General features: G+C 49.7%; 1 long non-coding RNA gene across 3 annotated transcripts in view; it reads left to right on the plus strand.

The window, feature by feature from the left end:
• The window catches only part of LOC143434108 (uncharacterized), a 30,128-nt gene extending 17,922 nt beyond the window's left edge, over positions 1 to 12,206 (plus strand). The window contains exons 4-5 of one of the 3 annotated variants that reach the window (XR_013103356.1): positions 8,922 to 9,973; positions 11,568 to 12,206. This is a non-coding gene — a long non-coding RNA (uncharacterized LOC143434108). Of the gene's footprint in view, positions 1 to 8,921 lie in introns of all 3 variants that reach the window. The other 2 variants (XR_013103354.1, XR_013103355.1) reach the window with 2 other exon arrangements.
• Positions 12,207 to 18,224: the final 6,018 nt, after the last annotated feature.

An 18,224-nucleotide genomic window follows, 5' to 3' on the forward strand; every position in this document is an offset into this window, starting at 1 on the left:
TTATATCTGTAAACCTATATTAAAACTCAACGTATGTGTTGGTCATGCAAGAGATTCTGACAGTAATACTAAGAGACCGTGAAGCGTAATAAAATCTATGGGAACAGGCCTTTCCCTCCCTCAAAAATGCCTTACTATGCCACACTGATGGAACTGTCATGGACAATAACAGGGTCTTGGACAAGGAAAGGCCATGGGATGCGCAGAAACATAGAGGCGTAACACTCAAGGAGCTGTCCAGCAGACAACATTCCAGTGGGCTCAAACCAAGGACACACTGGTTCAAAGAACATGTGACTAGGTCCCGGTTGCTTGTGTTATGGGTGCAGCCATTCCTCCTGATTATTGATAAGGCTTTGAGAACACAGGAAGGTTTGGGAGGGGTCTCTTCTTTTTCAGGCTGTTTTGGGATTGAATCTAGAATCCCATTGCTGTGTGTTAAGCAAGTACACATCTTTTTACTTTTTATTCTGAGACAAGGTCTCATTAAGGTGCTCAAGATGGCCTTGAACTTGTGATCCTCCCACCTCAGACTCCTGAGTAGCTGGGATTAGATGCCTAGAAATGAGATGGGTCTTAGTGGCAGAATGACCTGCTGGTCTTTGTCATCTGACTTGCCCAGCAATTAGGTTATCTAGGCTCCTGTTTCTTCACTGCTCTCAACTTGAACCCTGGGGCCTACAGGTCATTCTCTCCCCTGTCTAAATGTCTCCAGATATCCTTTAATGGTGCTTGTTCAGGACACTGGAAAGCTCCGTGTTTCTTTTTTGTTCAGTAGTTTTCCAGGGAACCTGCTAAGAAGCCACCTTCTTGGACTCTAAGTGACTTGGAAAATCAGTCAGCTTTTTTTTCTTTTTTCTTTTTTTTGGTGAAGTGATCCCCCTTACCTGACTATTTGATCATCAGGGACATTCAACGGAGATGTTCAAGGTCACAGAGTTTTCATCTCCTGGGATGGCTGGGTCTGCCAGCCTTTCATGGAGAGGCGGGAGGAAAGCTCTTACCAGCTAAGTCAGGGCAATGGGGCAGGGGGAGGCAGAAGGGGTGAATCTTTGTAGAAATGTCATCTGCGTTGCCCCGGAGGGTTGTGGAGGTGAATGGATTTAAGCAGTAGATGTTAGAGTGGTAACACAGAACTAATATCAACGTGGGCATTCTATTAACATTTGCACAACCCAGATGCTCTTATCAAAATATACGTTCATACTACAGTGGAAATGTCTGATGACATACCATAGCACAGACCTCAAATATTGAACAACAGATGCTTAAACTAAAGAGGCAAATTACCGAGGTTGGAGTTTGAGAAACAGTAAAATGGAATGACTAAGGAAAAGGATTCTGGAGTTAGTTCAATTTGAGTCAAAATTTCAGCCCTGCACTTTCTCATGGAGTGCATGACAATGGGTCAGATTCTTACCCTGCTGTGCCTCATAGCACCACGGTGTGGTGTGCCTTTATGAAGCCAAGTAAGGGGGAAGTGCCTGGCACATAGTAGGTCTGCTCAACACGCCTGGTGAACAAGATCTGGAGGGGAATAGGCTAGAAGAAGCCTCTCTAGGGGTCCTGAACCTCACCTTCAGTGTCTCTGGCCTCACCTCTGTTCATCCTATTAAATCACTGACTCCCCACTATGTGCTGGTACTGACAAAGATGCCCTCATTCTGCTCAGCCAGACAATACCCGTTTTTGTTCCTTGGGGTGCGTTCCCCTGGCTGTTAGGTGGATCACGAACACAAAAAATTTCCAACACTTATAGGTCCCTTGGCTGGGGAATCTTGAGCCATATAAGATTCAAGGCCACTAAGAGAGATGGATGCAGAGGGCAAGATTCCAGATTTGGTGACCACAGGACGCTCAAGGGTGGATGTTGCTGGGGTTTGCAAATGGCACCATGACTCACCTGTCCCCAGCAGCTTTGTGTTGCAGGCACTGCCTCCTGCCTTGTTAGCCCCACAGCCCCTTCCTGGGGGTGGGTGGCGTAGAATGAGTACTCCAAACTTGTGTCGCTCAGTTGATCCACACTCTGTCCCCCATAGTGTACAGAGTTTCTTGAGACACCACTCTCCTCTTCCTGTCTCTGTTCCTCCAGGCAGCCTCCTCATACAGTGCTCTGAGATTGGGATCTGTCTTGGGCACTCCTGACCTTGCCATATCTCCATCTTGTACTAAAATACTACCTGTTACTTGTGAGCTTCCTCTCTATACAGCGGGGACCTCTGTAATGGGCAGAGGGACTGCATCAGCACCACTATCATGTATATGCTTAGTCAGACTGCTGGGTTTATGAGATGAGAGTGTCTCTGTCTTCCTGTGACACAGGAATAACAATGGTGGCCCTCATGGTACCACGGAGGGGAGGCAGCAGCTCCTCTCTCTGCAACTTATAGGGGAGAAAACAGAGTCAAGGAATGGCTCAGCTCAAAGGCTGCTTGACAGGGGAATGGGAGATGGGTTCCCCTCTTGAAGTCCCAGCTTCTTGCTCTGCAAGATGGGATAAGATGCCTCTTCATTGTAGCCTTGGGCTGCTTTCAGTCGGAAGCCATGTGGACACAGAAGCCAAGTCAACCACTGAATAAATGAGTCTTGCACTCAGTTCATAGATCTGGGCCTGAGATTCACCAGGTGCCCCCAGCCAGAGTGGGCAGAATCTTGGAGACATAGACGAGTCTTCTAAATCAGTCTAGTCCAGTGGATCCCAGAGAAGGCGAGGGATCACCCAAAAGTTCACAGAGAGGAGGCCCTGGTGCCTGTTAGGTGAAGTTCTAAGTTTTCCTACACTCTGACTGAGAACTTGCAGCTCCTCAGCTGAGCCCTTGGACACCTTGGTTGGCTTGGAAAGAGGGAACTGTCAAAGTCCACATACAGATATCAAGTCTGGATGCCCCACTGTGTATGATGACATTAATAAGCTCTGCTTCTCAATTGTCAAATAATTTCTTTGTCAATGAACTATTAGGTGAACATTTTAATTAGAAGGAAAAGGGGTTGAGGGCCAGCAAGGTGGACCAGTGGGTAAAGGAGCTTGCTGCCAAGTCTAATGACCTGAATTTGATTTCCAGAACTCATATAGTAAAAGGATTAATTCAGACTACCCACTGACAGGAAGAACTGCAGGCATTTTCTTGATTCATGAAGGGATATTAGTTACAGGTATTAGTTACAAGGATGATATTTTTCCCTTTAATTTTAATTGTCAAGTAATTATTTCTGTTGCAACACACCAGGTGTCTTGACACCATATTTTGCCTGCGGTTGAAGGTGCGAAGGACACTGGCCTCTAGCTGCAGGTGTCAGTGCTGCTCACCCTGGCTGACTCTACAATGGAAACTTGTTGGATCCCGGAGCCTGCTCCGTGTGGCTCATTGTGGTGAGGGAGAGTGAAGAGAAGTTGAGCTCTTGGGACCTCTATGGGCTGTACCCCATGGGCTATGTTGCCCACATCTCGGCTAGAGCTTGCAGGGAAACCTCAAAGACTGAGGATGGCATCCATATACCCCTTAGTTGTGTGGCCTTGGGGGAGTCACCTTACCTCCTGGGCCTCTGGTGTTCAACTGTCTAGTAGAAGAGACAATGATGTTTTCATTGGGGAGGGGTGACATGGAGGGGATGAGATAAAATTTCCAAGAGTCACAGGAGCAAGTGGGATAGAGACCACCAGTATCATCATTGGTCCGTTTAATAGCAGCCCCTAAAATGGAGGTTTCAACAGAGCCTACATTCATCCCTTAATGTCTCCGACTACCAAAGGAGGATGCTTAGACCACTTGCTCCTCAGCAGGGCCCCAGCAGCTCAGTTCTACTCATGAGCCTTCTCTTGGTCCCAAGAGAGATGACTTAGGTTTGTCAGTCTTCACAGAAGGGCCCTTGCTGCCAGCATATGTCAGCTGACAGTGCCCTCACTGTGCCCAGGTCATCTGGCCCTTTTATACGGCACCCGTGTCCCAGGTTTCCTGCCATACTCCTACTGTGGTTTAGAAATATAGACCCATGGCTTAGAGAGGTGGCATTGGGGTAGAGGGACTCTGCTGGGCCCAAAGCCCTGCCCGTGGGTGGCCACGAGGAAGGTGCCACTCAGGTCCCCTGGCCCCACCCCCACCTCCTTGCTGTTCTGCAGAATGAGATTCCTGAATGGGGTTGGGAGTGTTGCCATTGCTCAATGAGCTCACGGTGAAATTGGAGACTCGGTGAGTGATGACCACAGAAAACGCTGAGAGCCGAGTCCTGGAGATGAGCCCGGCCCTGCTGTAAGAGCAGGATGCATGGGAAGAACACAGCCTGCCCCGTGGCATGTACAGGTGAGGGTACTCCAGTATCAGGGCAGACCTCTGCTCAGATCCAAGCAATGTTCCCTTGATTATTAGCACCGGGTGAAGGACTGGTTATCTCAGGGCTCCCTGGAGCAAAGCTGGCAGGGCCTGGTCATGAAGTAGATGCTCAGAAAATACCTAGTACTTCCTCCAAGGGGGCAAAGTGAATCCTTTCCTGTCTTTCATGAAGGGACCTCAATCCTGCAGCTGTCTGCACTGTCCAAAGTGGGAAAGGGTTCCAGTTGGCAGCAGGGGATCATGTCTGGGGAGGTCATGGGATCTCTGACAGTGTTTCCAAGGATGGCAGCTCACCTGCCCAGGGTGGCCACACACAGAACCTTTCTTATTAGGTCTGTCTTCACATAGAGGTCGGGTTGAGTCGCATACACACAAAACCTGTTTGCTTTGGTCTCGTGTTGGGGATGGAACCAGGGGTCTACAGTATGAGTAAGTGCGCTGCCACTAAGCCATATCACCAGACCCACCCTGCTCACTTCAAAACTGTAAATGCTAACCTCACAGGAAGCTGTCCTTCTCCTCATGTGTGGGCCCAGTCTCAGGGTACTGTCCTTTGAGGGGCCAGGCCTCCTCTGAGGCAACTGACCTAAACTCAACTTACAAGACTATCTATCTTGGACCTTGTCTAGAGCAGAAGGAATGAATCTGTTTCCTAAAAAAAAAGAAAAAACAGAAACAAGTCTATCACCAAGCCCTGATGAGGTAGCTGGCATCTCTGCCCTATGCTATACCCTAGACTCTCATCCTGTGCCAACGCTGGCATCTTCCTTGAAAAGTTACCCTGCCCCAGCCAGCTCCTGTGGGGCTCCCCTTGTCCATGATCCAGTGCCCTGTCTGGAGATCCATTCTCCACAGTGGGAGCCCCCTGTCCCCTGCATGTGGTGTGCTATGACAGGGACTCAGAATAGGTCTCACACAGCAGGTGGTCTTTTGTCTTCCAATGTCTGTCCTCTAGGGGACAGTACTGTGGCATCCAGGGAGGATGGCCTTCAGTTGGGAGCCCCATGCTGTCAGCAGGACCCGTCTTACCCAACAGGTCCTCATGTTCAGGCAGAGCCTGCTCAATAGCTGGCATGAACCAGCCACAGGGCAATGTTAGCAGGCTGGGCAGGTGGGTAGCCTGTGGGAGCAGGAAGCATGACCTCCTTGCACCCAGACCATGTTCCTTGTCCTGCAGTTCTGCATGTGGCTCTTGGCTGGGGACTGCTGGACTCATTGTCCCTCCAGCACAGCATCCACAGCAGTATTGTCAGGAGAGATGGTTGTGGGGGTTCTAAGAAACTGCTGTGAATCCAGCCTGTGACTTTGATGGGAGTCAGAGGCATCTATTGTCACAGCCCTTTGGTCTCAGCACTCTGAGAGGTAGCATGCACCCATTTTCTAGACCAGTAAGGTGAAGCAGAGGGAAGTTGCTAGGAAAAAACAGAAGGGGTTTGGACCCCACTTGGTACCTCTCACTCAAGGACATCCCAGGCATTTCTTCTGGTTCATTGCAGGGAGTCACAGACAAACCGGATTCCTTCAGAGCCAGCCCCGGGATTGCACCTTCCTGTTGACATGGCCTTGGTTATTTACACTTGGGAGAGCTCCATCCCTTTCCTAGGCCATGCCAAGTCCCTTGAGGACAATTGGGATAGCCACATGACTTCTGGCAACACATTAACAACTCCCAAATTCCTGGCTCTAGACTTCCCTGCCTATGTCACATTGATTACCACCTCCAGCGTCCTCTCCATGCTCCAGTGGCTGGAAGGGTCCCTGACTCTACTGCACGATCCCACACTGTTGGGCTAACACAGAGCCTGTTAGACTGCAGAGTCTGTCCGATCTGAGTGGACCTAGAATACCTGTATTCACCAGCTCAGTCTATGACTCCCATATCACTCAGGGTAAGAGCCCCAGACTCATAGGGGCTTCCTGTGCCCTCCAGGCTTGGAATTCTAGCATGGCGGGGCTCTACTTAGTGTCCACTGAACCACAGACTGGGGAAGCTGCTTGTGGATAGAGGCAGGGCTCCTATCGGTGTGTTGAGCTGGCCCAGACAGTGTTGCTGAGTGTAACAAGTGTGAAGAGATCCAGAAGAGAACAAAGGCACACTGAAGACCCTTTCAAGGTCGCCGGCTGGCAGGGAACGAGCACTGTCATGTTGTTTGATCATTTATTTATACTCTATTTTTGAGCAGAACTCGAGGCACCCGAGATGAAAGGCAGAGGAACAGCAGAAACAAAAGCTCATGTCTTGAGCTTTGCTGCTCCCCCCCCCCCCCCCCCAGCGCTTCCTCGAGTCCTGAAAGCCTGCTCCACTCTGTCTTCTGAGTCAAGGTGCTGGGGTCTTCCTGTGGTGACATCCTCTCCACGCAGCTGTGCCTCCCAACCCAGTCTCTGTGGCCAGAACATTCCCCCAAGTCCACCGTTCTGAATGACTTCTGTCCTTCTTACCTTAGCCTGGGTCCTGGCTATGCTTGGATCTTGAGATATGATGTAGCTCCAGACCTAAGTCCGCTGTGCTTAGGGAGTCAGAACTAGACCATCCCGTGGCTCTAAGTCTTCAATATGCCCGGGTCACTCCCCAACACATCACCACCCTGCATCTTAGAGCATCTTTCTTATCTGATCCCAGGGCACAAGGCTACAATCTGGGCTGTGTTGCCATGTAAAGGATTGTGCAGCCTGGGTGCCCATGGCACAGGTGGGCATGGCATAGGTCTATTGCCTGTCATAATTTTGGGGTTAGGAGAAACATACTGGTTAGTAAAAGATGGAGGTGGGATGAGACTGGAAGGAGATAGAACCAGGACCCATCACTAGCCATGTTCCTAAAGGTCTCACTGCTGGGCACAGATGATAGCCATACTAGGGCTGGATCCTTCTCATCCCGAGAGCTGTTCACTTTCTGTCTGCTCCCGGAGACCAAGCCAGAGTGCAGCATGCAGCTATCAAACCTGTCATGCCTGCCAACTGTGAGACAGTGGGCATGGTGCTGGCATGGGAAGTTCCCTTTGACCTTATTCAAATAAGTACTGTGTGCTGATTGCTCCCCTGAATCTCCCTTTCTTAAAGACAAGGCACTGAAATTACCCAGCACCTGTGATGACTAAGTTTATTGTCAGCTTGACATAGCCTGCAATCACCTGGAGTTAATAAGGGATTTTCCACTCTGGGTAGGCCTGTGAGCAAGTCTGTGGAAGACTGCCTTTAATTGATGTGGGGAGACACAGCCCACTGTGGGTAATGCCATTCCCTAGGCTTGCATCCTGGACTGTATAAGAGTAGAGAAATCGAGCTGAGCACAAGCAAGTAAGCATGTGTGCATCTATTTCTCTCTGTTTTGACTGGAGTTGTGAAGTGACTGAAGTCACTGCCTTGTCGACTGAAACCTGGAATTGAGAGCTAAAGCAAATCATTTCCCTTCTAAGTTGTATTTTATAACAGCAACAGGAATTAGAACAAGAACATGCATACTATATGGAATTAGACCAAGAAAATGCCTACTATGTGCCGTAGAGTCTCCTTCCTGCTTTGCAGTCACAATTCTCTAATTCTTCGCACATTTCCAAAAAAAAAAAAAAAAAAAAAAAAATGATGGGTGCAGTCTTCACCACATTGATCAAGAGGCTAGGATACAGGCTTTGGGGAATGGCTTATTTGGTAAAGTATTTTGCTTTGCAAACATAAGGAGTGCTGGGCATGGTTCAGTCTGAAAAGGACTTGCCGTGCAAACATAAAATCTGGAGTTTAGGTTCCCGGCACCCATGCAAAAACTAAATATGGCAGCATGTGCCCCAGCACTCTGGGGATGGAGACAGGTGGGTCTCCAGAGCTCACTGGTCAGTTTATCACCCAAATCAGTCAGCTCCAGGTTCCCTGAAAGATCTTGTCTCAAAAAATAAGATGCAGGAGGATACCCAAAGTCAATTCATGGCTTATACACACATACCTGCATATACGAACACAAAGCCAGGCAAGGTGCACGAGCTTGTAACTCCAGTGCTCAGGAGATGGGAGCAGAAGGAGATTGGCTCTCTGCTCAGCCAACCTAGACTAATTAATGTTGTCCAGGTCCCAATGAGAGACTGTGTCTCAGGGGAAAAAAGGGAGATAACTCCCAAGGAGGGACACCTGAGGTTGACCTCAGCTTCCATAGGCACACCTGCACACACACAATCATTCACATGTACACACACATACACATATGTAATATGAAGAGAAACCAGCATTCAAGAGCCATGACATGGTAGCTCATGCCTGTAACCTTAGCACTTGGGAGATGCAAGCAGGAAGATCAGAAGTTCAAGGTCATCTTTAGCTACATAGTGGGTTCAAGGCAATTCTAGGCTACATGAAACTCTGTATCATAAAACAAACAAAACCCAGGATCCAAGAAACTTTGAAAGTTTTAAAAATCCCTTAAAAGCACAAGGAGAAAACTCCAAAGACAGCCACCTCCTGCAGTCCTGTGGATTGTGTCTGACTACTTGAGCCATGTCCTTACCTCTCCTAAAGGGACCTTGATGGGCATAAGTGAAGCAAAGACTTCAAACTGAGCCAAGCTCTCACTGCTTGGTCTTGCACAATGCCTTTCTATCTCCACAGGACATCCTCCACTCCAGCCAAATGGGTGAGGTCTCTCAGGACTGGACAATTTAAAGTGTTATGCAAACTGAGGCCAGTGTCATCTCCATTTTGGTTGCTGTCATCCCTGGCTGAGACGCTCCTGTCCCTGCGGTCATCTTCTGTTCACATCTGCTCTTCTGCCTCTTGACAGCAGCCACAGGGATGTGGTGAAGCACAGATCACCTCACACTGCTTTCTTAAAATCCCTTATGGTTCACGTGCTTGGTACCCTGGGTGACCTGGATCTGACCATCTCTAGCTCCTGGCCTGTAATGCATTCTCTCTCTCTCTCTCTCTCTCTCTCTCTCTCTCTCTCTCTCTCTCTCTCTCTCTCTGGCCTGAATCTAGCCCTAAGTGTTTTCTTGCCCCAGGGCCTTTGCATGAGCTCTGTCTTCTACATGAAGCAAAAACACACTCTTCTCGTGCCTTTTCTGGGTGTCATCTGTTTCTTCCTCCATAGATGTCACAGAAATGTCATCTTTTTAGAAATTCATGTTTCTGTCTCCCAGACCTCCTAGATCTAACCGAGTTCCCTGGTTTTATTCTCCCCAGCAGGCCTGTTTCCTCCAATCTATCCAGTTTGTCATTGTCTTTTCTCTGGTTTGTTTTATAGGGCCCCATGTTATGCAGACACGGGCACCATGTCTGCTCTGTTTCTTCCTGCCCTTTCCGGCTCTAAGCCTGGCATGGTGGTTGTTCTCAACACTTCCAGTTGGACAAGCATGATGTTTGCAGCTCTTTGCTGGGTGCTGTGGGTACTTCCTGTTCTGAGCTAGAAAAGTAGTTGGAGTGTCCCTCTCTCTCAGGCACAGTGCTAGGCTATAGCTGTAGGCTCTGCCCACACCCCTGGGTTCATTTAACCTCCATGGCATTCAGGAGATTCAGAGAGATATGTGTGGCCATTCCTTTCTCTCTTACAAATGCCTTTGACCCTTCTTTAGGCAAAAGGTCTCCTGTTTTTCAAACAAGGACCGCTGAGGACCAGAAAAGTCAAACATTTTATCTGAGAACACAGTAGATCTGGGTGCAAGGTAAGGTGCTTGCATTTTATAAGGACAAGACTGTCGTTCCCACCTGCCAACCACGGTACAGCATCAGGGTCCTCAGACCTAGGGGAGGAGAAGAGAGCCCCCACCCCTGACACCAGAAGAGCAGCTGGCCCATTTCTCATGCCCTGTGCCTCCTCTTAGTCTTCAGCAAGCATCCTCCCCAAGGGCAACAGCAGCTGCCTCCACAGAGCTGAGCCCCAGACGACAGGCTTTCCCACACCAGGACCCTTGGGGGACACCACACAGAAACTGACCTATATTAATTTCAAGTGCTATTTGCAGTCTTGGTCCCTTCCCACCCAGCTCATAACCCAGCCCCACACAAGCTCACAAACACGTTGATCAGCCCAAGGACATTATAAAAATAAAATGATCTAAACCCGGCCTTCTGGGAGTCTCCGCCCTCCTGTGCCCCTGCTCCCAGGCAAGGGGACAGTGCTCACAGCCCAGTTTGAGGAAGGGATGCCATCCTCCTGGGAGGGGACAAGAAGAAGGCAGCAGCTAAAACAGGTGCAGGGAGCTGATGGATGTGACAAGCTAAGGGCCGAGGAGGGGGCAACAGAGGGAGGAGAGAAATTAATAAAGGCTCCCCGGGGGGCAGGTCACACCAGGGAGTGAAGGAAAGTGCTAGAAAGAACAGTTGCAGCCTCGTGGAGAATGAAGACAGAGAAGGGAAAATCCTGAGAAGACTATGTTGGAAACGGGGACAGTGACATCGGAGGACACAGAGAGCTCACGAAGGGAACAGACAGAGACATGGGAGGACACAGGCCATGAGAGCAGATGTTGGGACCCACGGCTAATATGATTAGGAAGGTTTTTTTTGGGGAAGGGGAGAATGTCCTGGAGAACGGTTAGGTGTGTGTAGAGGGTACCGCTGTTAGAACAGAAAGTTGAGGCCTGGCTTTAACATGGCTTTCAAATCAGCAGAAGCCAAGATCTAACACTCAAGGCTCTCCTCCGACCTTCATGTGGGAGCTACTGCATGTGTGCATACACACAAACACAAAGAAGATTAGGAGGGAGGTCTTGTGAAGATGTAAGAAGAGTATGCCATAACCCTGGTGTCACATTTACCTGACTTTGGAATCCCAGGACAGCAAGGGAAGGAACCCTCGTTCTGAAGCCTCCAGGCTGTGGAGTTTCTCGTGGTCGCTCTTACATACCACCCCCAGTCCCTCCTGTGACGTGTGCTCAGCTTTCCCCAGGCCTGTCTTTGTCATCTAAGTCAGGGCAGGCATAGTCACCCCCTTGGGGGAGTTCTTGAGTAGACAAGACAAGCTCTATTGTGTAACAGGAAGGGGCTTCAATATATGCTTAGATGTTCTCTGTCTCTCTGGAGGGGTCTAGAAGGCACTGCCGTGAGTCTTGGTGAGGTCTTACCAAAAGGCTTCACTGTCACACCCGTGGGTAAATCATCTTCCTGGTAGAGATCCCAGCTTTGAACTTTACCCAGAAGTCACTTCTCAAGTGGAGAACTGTTGTCAAGTGAAGTCTGGGAATCAGAAACATCCAAACCCAACCCATTTGGTTTATTTATAGTTGCTGTTTAGTCATTGGCTTCTCTTATTGACAGAGCCAGGATTTGAACTCAGGACCGTTACCTCAAACCTTGTGCACTGGCTGAGACCCTGTTGCCCTGGCATTGTGGAGCAAGTAGGAGTTTTGTTCAGTCCTGAAAGAAGGATGGATTTGAAGCAGGAGAGACACTGAGGAGCATGCCAGGCATGGGGTTGACACTGGCTAGAGGTACAGGAATGGGAGAGCACCAGCCGACAATCCGTTCCCACCCTTCCTTCCACCTTGCTCTGTCACTCAACACTTGGGCTCTAGCTTCCATTTCCTGGTGACCACTTTTTACGTTCCCTTTGCAATGTAAACATGACACTCTACTCTCCTGCCACTGGAGCACACAGTTCTATCTTCCTTTAGAATGTCCTTCCTCATCTTGCCCACCAGCACAGCGATGCTTTCACTGCGGTCCAACATGAATGACACCTCCACTGCAAAGCTTTCTGTATCAGTTACAACCCCTGCTTGTCTGAACGCAGGGTTTTCTCACTCTGAGCACAACGGAGGGGAAGCTGGCTAGTGAGGCTGGTATCACTCTAAGAAGCTGTGTGGTCCCCAGGTTCTTCCCACCCAAGGATCTGCCAGTGTCTAGGAGGGAGGTTTGCAACCTGGGATGGGTTTCTTTTGTAAATAAAGTTTTATTGAGACGAAGTCAGGCTGTTCAGTAACATTTTGTTGAGAAGACTGCTTTAGCACAGCACAGCCGAATTAACTGGCTGTGACAGAGACTGTATGCCACAGCCAAATTAACTGGCTGTGACAGAGACTGTATGCCACCAAAGCTTAAAGAAAACACTTGTTGGCCTTTGCTTTCGTGGTCAGGGAAAAGAAAGTGTGGAAGACTTGGGGGAGGACCAAGGATGTGCAGTTCCTTACTTCCTCTCATAGCCCACTGGCTGTGGTAGCTGATCACGTGACACTAACGAGCTGCAAGGATGTTGGGAAATATAGTCTTTCTCAGGTGGCTGAGGGAGTAGGTCAGCCTGATGTACAGCCTAGTATCTCCATACAGTGTTCCCCAAACTGTTTCTCTCTGCTCTGTGCAAGGGTTCCATTCCACCCACCTGCAAGACCCAGGCTGGAGTGCTGGGAGGCTTCATGCTTCCTCAGCCCTCTTACCACAGAAAGTCAGAGCTGGGTTGTAAATTCTACACATCCCTTGCCCCTTGGCAACCCATTCTGGGTGTTCTCCTAATAAAGGCCCTGGTGGCTGCAGTGGAGGCTTGGACTTACTGGTTCCCCTCTCCCTCATTTCACACCTCCACACTGCCATTGATATTACCTCCCAGAACAAATTCTGCCCCTGGACATCTATTTGGAGAATGTCTCTAGAAGAATCCAAAATAAGACATTGCTGTGTGTATATTAACTAGACAGGGAAACTGAGACATGAAGAAATTAATACCAGATATTGAAGAAGACGACAGCATTGAAACTAAAATAGTGTGTGTGTTGTGTGTGTGTGTGTAGATAAACCAAAATAAAGTCAGGGTTGGAATTTAGGCTACCAAGACAAGGGCACATGAGGCTTTAAAAGGCTTCAAGTAGACCAGTTGTCTTCTGAACTGTAGAGACAGGGTCACTATAACCAGTTAAGAAGCCTTTGGTGATCATTTGAGGGGTCATCAAGGCCAGGGCCACTTAATTCAAGGTTCTTTGCACTGATACCCCCCAAAGACTTCCCTCTAAGGAGGACACACACCTGATCCTCTTAGCATCCTTTCCACACCCTGTTCCCACTAAGGCCTCCCTCTCTTTTCCCTAGCCTTGCCTCTGCTGGGGAGGGTCTGTGCTAAAAGCTGGCATCTCTGCAGACTAGCCAGGGTCAGCAGCTTCAGCAGGCAGTCAACCTGGCCTCTGATGGCCATGCAGGGCCTAGAGGCAGCACGTGGCTGGCAGGATGCTGCTGTTTCTGCCTCAGTGTCCTGTGTTGCCCACACCACCTGAGAAGATAGTCTTGTAAGTGAATGGTGTCAGGAGGGTCTGCTGGCTCTACCTTCTTCTCCTCTGCTTCCACTGGGCTCCGCTACCCTTTTCTGCTGTCCTGGGTGAATTCAACTGGCTAGACTGTATGGTCTGGCCAGGCATGGTGTAGCCAAGCCCTGGAGCTCAGTGTGGGGGGAGCCAATTCTGGAGCTCTGCACAGCCTCAGCAGACGGCAAGCTGGGAGGATGGTCAAGTGGATGGCCACTCTGAAGATGAAGGGGCTGCTGACCTGAAAGGCGAGCATCCTACTGGATGTCTGGGCAATGCATGGAAGCCACAGGAAAATGAAGGTGTTTGCTGCAAGATGTGGACAGGGCTTCGAAGCACACGCCCCAGTTGCAGCTAGAGAACCCCACTCTGCTCCAACCCCAACTCCTCAGGGCTCCCACTGTCCTTCTGCAAAAGCCCAGAGTGGGGATGAAGCTTCTTCATTCTCTCCTATACCTTTCCATGCAGAGACCCTAGCTAGCTGCTTCCTCTGCAATGGGGATATCTCAAAACGACCCAATAAGAGACCGGGGTTCTCTCTAAAGATCTATCACTTTCTTCCAGAGAGTTTCCACCACTTGGTTTTATATATTTGTTAACTGCTTATTGACTCTTTATAACCCCAGAATCTATGTGCCTCAGAGCAGAGCAAGGGGCCATGTTTGAATTGTGTGCCTCGCAGTCTATATAGACAGATCCTGGTCCTGGGCCCTTGTACTGAGCTGGTTTTGTGTGTCAACTGGACACAGGCTGGAGTTATCATGGAGAAAGGAGCCTTGATTGAGAAAATGCTTCCATGAGATCCAGCTGTAAAGCATTTTTTTTTTAAATTAGTGATCAAGGGGGGAGGGCCTCTTGTGGGTGGTGCCATCCCTGGGCTGGTAGTCCTGGGTTCTATAAGAAAGCAAGCTGAGCAAGCCAGGGGAAGCAAGCCAGTAAGTAACATGCATCCATGGCCTCTGCATCAGCTCCTGCTTCCTGACCTGCTTGAGTTCCAGTCCTGATTTCCTTTGGGGATGAACAAAGTATAGAAGTGTAAGCTGAATAAACCCTTTCCTCCCCAACTTGCTTCTTGGTCATGATGCTTGTGCAGGAATAGAATCCCTGACTAAGACAGCCCTTCATAGGCTGTTTCTGCTTGCCTGCCTGTGTGAATGAAGAATCAAAAACCTTTAAATTCTACGTACTCAGAGGAAGTTGAGCCAACCTGTCAGTACTGGTAGGGGCTGGCTGAACTCAAGACTCCAAGCTCTAGCCTGATCACTCTTTAGTCTTCTGGAACTGTGTGGCTACCTTTCCCCCCTTAGATCACCTGGAGGCCTAGGTGAATAAAGGCCTTGCTCTGAATGAAGGGTGGGGGCCTCAAAGCTGGCCATTTGTGTCACCCAGGAAGAGGATAAGAGCAACCGCATTAATTGCTGGCTGTGCTGCCAGGGCTGGGCACTCTCTAGGGATCACTGTGTGGTGATCTTGGGCTCTCTTTGGGGCAGGAAGTAACTCCAGGTCCCTTTGGTGAAGTATCTGAGCAGAGGCCGCTAGCAGACAAGGGTAGACAGCAGAATCTGAGCATGCGCCAGGACTCCATTTGTCTTGAGGAACTGGCCATCCCTTCTTATTGGAGCAGGAACACTGTCGTGGACATCAGGAAGGACCCAACCTCTTCGGGGAGGAGGGTTCTCCTGAAAGTTAGATATGTTGAGCAGTGCTGTGGGTCTCAGCTGCCACTGGGAGTCTTCAGCCTCCTGGGGGGGGGGGCAGGGTGTAGTCTGAATGATACACAGAGAAGGCTGGGAAGATGCTGTGGCTTGGGGCTACTTCCCTCTCTTTCCCCAGCTACTGAACCAAGCAGTCTTTTGGGTCACTGTCAGGAAAGTCTGCAGGTAAGGGGTTTGAGTCAGAGGGAACCCGGGGGAGGTCCTGTTACCTGCCAGGCACATGTTTCGATCCTGTGAAGTTAAATGCAAAACATACAAGGGGTAGATGTGCCGGGCAGTGGTGGCACACGCCTTTAATCCCAGCACTTGGGAGGCAGAGACAGGCGGATTTCTGAGTTCGAGGCCAGCCTGGTCTACAGAGTGAGTTCCAGGACAGCCAAGGGCTACACAGAGAAACCCTGTCTCGAAAAACCAACCAACCAACCAACCAACCAACAAACAAAAAACAAAAACAAAACAAAACAAAAAAAACCAAGGGGTAGATGCAAGGAGACAGGCAGGTGTTTGTCCTGTGTCTCAGCCCTGATCCCCTCTCCCTAACTTTAAAAGGTTGTGATTTAAAACAGATCTGGGGTGTGAAATTTCACTCTGCCTTTGTATAACTGGATTCTTGTTCACGAAACTTGGCCTCGGCTTAACCCTTTTTTTTTTTTTTTTTGAAACAGGGTCTCACTATGCAGCCCAAGCTAGCCTAGAACCCACAATCAGCTCCCTATGTGCTGGGATCATACCGATGAGAGCGCACTACGCTTGCAATCTTCCTTTTGTACCAGCAAGAAGCCCCGTGACCTGGACTCTGCCGGCTTTTATTCAAGTTTTTTAGTGTGTGTTGCAGCAGCAGGGGTGCAGCTCAAGTGTAGAATACTTGCCTTGTGGAGTGTGTGCAAGACCCAGGGCTCCACCACCTGCTGCTGTTTTGAGTGTGTGTGGACAGAGGTGCACCCGTGTGCTGCTGTGTGCAGGATACAGGTTATCCCGGCTGCGCATCCTGAGGGTGATGTTTTATTGAGATGGCTTCTCACTGACCTGGAACTTACTGACTTGGCTAGGCTGGCTGTTCAGCAAGACCCAGGGATCTGCTTGTCTTCAGCCTCTCATGGGCCACAGTGTTTGCCTGACTCTCTCTCTCTCTCTCTCTCTCTCTCTCTCTCTCTCTCTCTCTCTCTCTCTTTCTCTCTCCTCTGTTCTCCAGTTCTGGGGATTGAACTCAGGTTTTCATGACCTGACTGCACCAGCCAAGGCATCTCCTCAGGCCCCACTCCTGCTCTTAAATACTGCCTTATAAATGATATGACCCCCTCCCCAGGTCCTCCGGATTTGGTGGCAGGTGCTCAGCAGATGCCACCGTGGGCATAGCTCTGTCCACTGCAGCAATGCTTGGCTTTAACCTTACACGGGTTTTGTCTGGGTGTTCAGATTCAACACATAAATATGGCTCCAGAGCCTAGAAGGGTGGGCCCAAGGCTAGCAGAGATCTTGGCACACACTTCTCTCTCACAGAAGACAGTCAGCCTAGCCCAGCCTGTAGCAACAGAAGCAACCTGCTCTCCATCTTCTCAGTGCAGAGCCAGGCCTCAAACTTATCTTCCCTCACACTTGAAATAGAGTTTAATTTTGAAGGCTATAGAAAGGAGGAGGGAGAGGGAGGTGACTGGGAGGAGGACTTGGCAGCAATGGCAGGCAGACAGGAAGAGAGGCATCGAGGAAAAGGGCAGGTATACACCTGTGCTACTGCCTTTAGCTGTGTCTCAGAGCAGAGTGAGCTGGCCTGGGCTCTGGGTCCATTTGTGCTACTTCCTATAGCTCTCAGATCCATCTTCTCAGTGATGGGCAGTGCAAGGGAGCTGAGCAGTGCCCAGTGCCAGGCTGTGGCCATTAGGGCTTCTGCTATGGGAGCTGGGGCAGGCTGCTCTCAGTTCTTCTGAAGAAGCGGCTCTTTAGAATGGATCCAGAGTCTCCACTCAGGGTCTGTTCTCAGTCCCCACTGAATCTCAGCTTTTGGGTTTAGTCTGCCACAGTTGCCAGTGGGCCGTGCCCGGAGGCTCTCCCTGCACCCTGCTGCTTAGGCAAGCTGGCTTGTATCTGGGAACTCCCCTGGGTCACTCAGCCCAGGCTCCTCTTCCTTTTCTCTCTTTCTCTGCATATTCCTTCCTTCCCCTTAATTTCTTGTCATTAACAAGTGCAGGTTGTCCAGGGTGCTGCTCCCTGATGCTGGGAATGTCAATCAGACTGGTCCCCTGGAGGACAGCTTGTCACGTGGTGCTAAAGCTTGAAAAGTACACAGGCTCCGAGCTGGAAAGTCCCCTTCTAGGAATCCGTCCCATAGACATCACTGGACAAGGGTCTGCTTTACGTGCAGAGGGGCATTGCCTGGGTGCTTTGTAAAAATCTAATGACATCACAATCTTGTGACGTCAGTGGAAGATTAACAGAAAAGGTCAAGTAAGGAGGAGATGAACTGGAAGGGAACCTTGAGCCTCACAGGAAATGTGGACTTTGGACACATGCTCTCGCTCTCAAGGAATCATGGCTGACTTCATTAGCAATGCTAATAACCATGGTGCTGAGAGGTGTGATGCTAGGTCTGGTATTCCGCTGAAACCTTACAACAATAACCCAAGAGGAGCAAGGTCGGCCAGAGCTGCTGGGAGGACAGGAACGTCTGCTCAGCTGTGCGGTACCAGTGAACTCTGTGTCCTCTTGTTGTGTATGTAAACACTTTTTGTGATTGTAAAAGAATGAGGGGCAGGGATATAACTCAAGGGTAGAGAGCCTTCTAGCAGGTATCAGGCCCTGGGTTCAAACCTTTGTACTGGAGAAATCAAGCAAGCAAGCAAGCAAGCAAGCAAACGAAATCTCTCTCTCTCTCTCTCTCTCTCTCTCTCTCTCTCTCTCTCTCTCTCTCTCTCTCTGTGTGTGTGTGTGTGTGTGTCTGTGTGTCTGTGTGTTTGTGTGTGTCTCTTTGTGTGTGG

The sequence above is a fragment of the Arvicanthis niloticus genome, chromosome 13 (genome assembly GCF_011762505.2).
Source record: "Arvicanthis niloticus isolate mArvNil1 chromosome 13, mArvNil1.pat.X, whole genome shotgun sequence".
NCBI lineage: Eukaryota > Metazoa > Chordata > Mammalia > Rodentia > Muridae > Arvicanthis > Arvicanthis niloticus.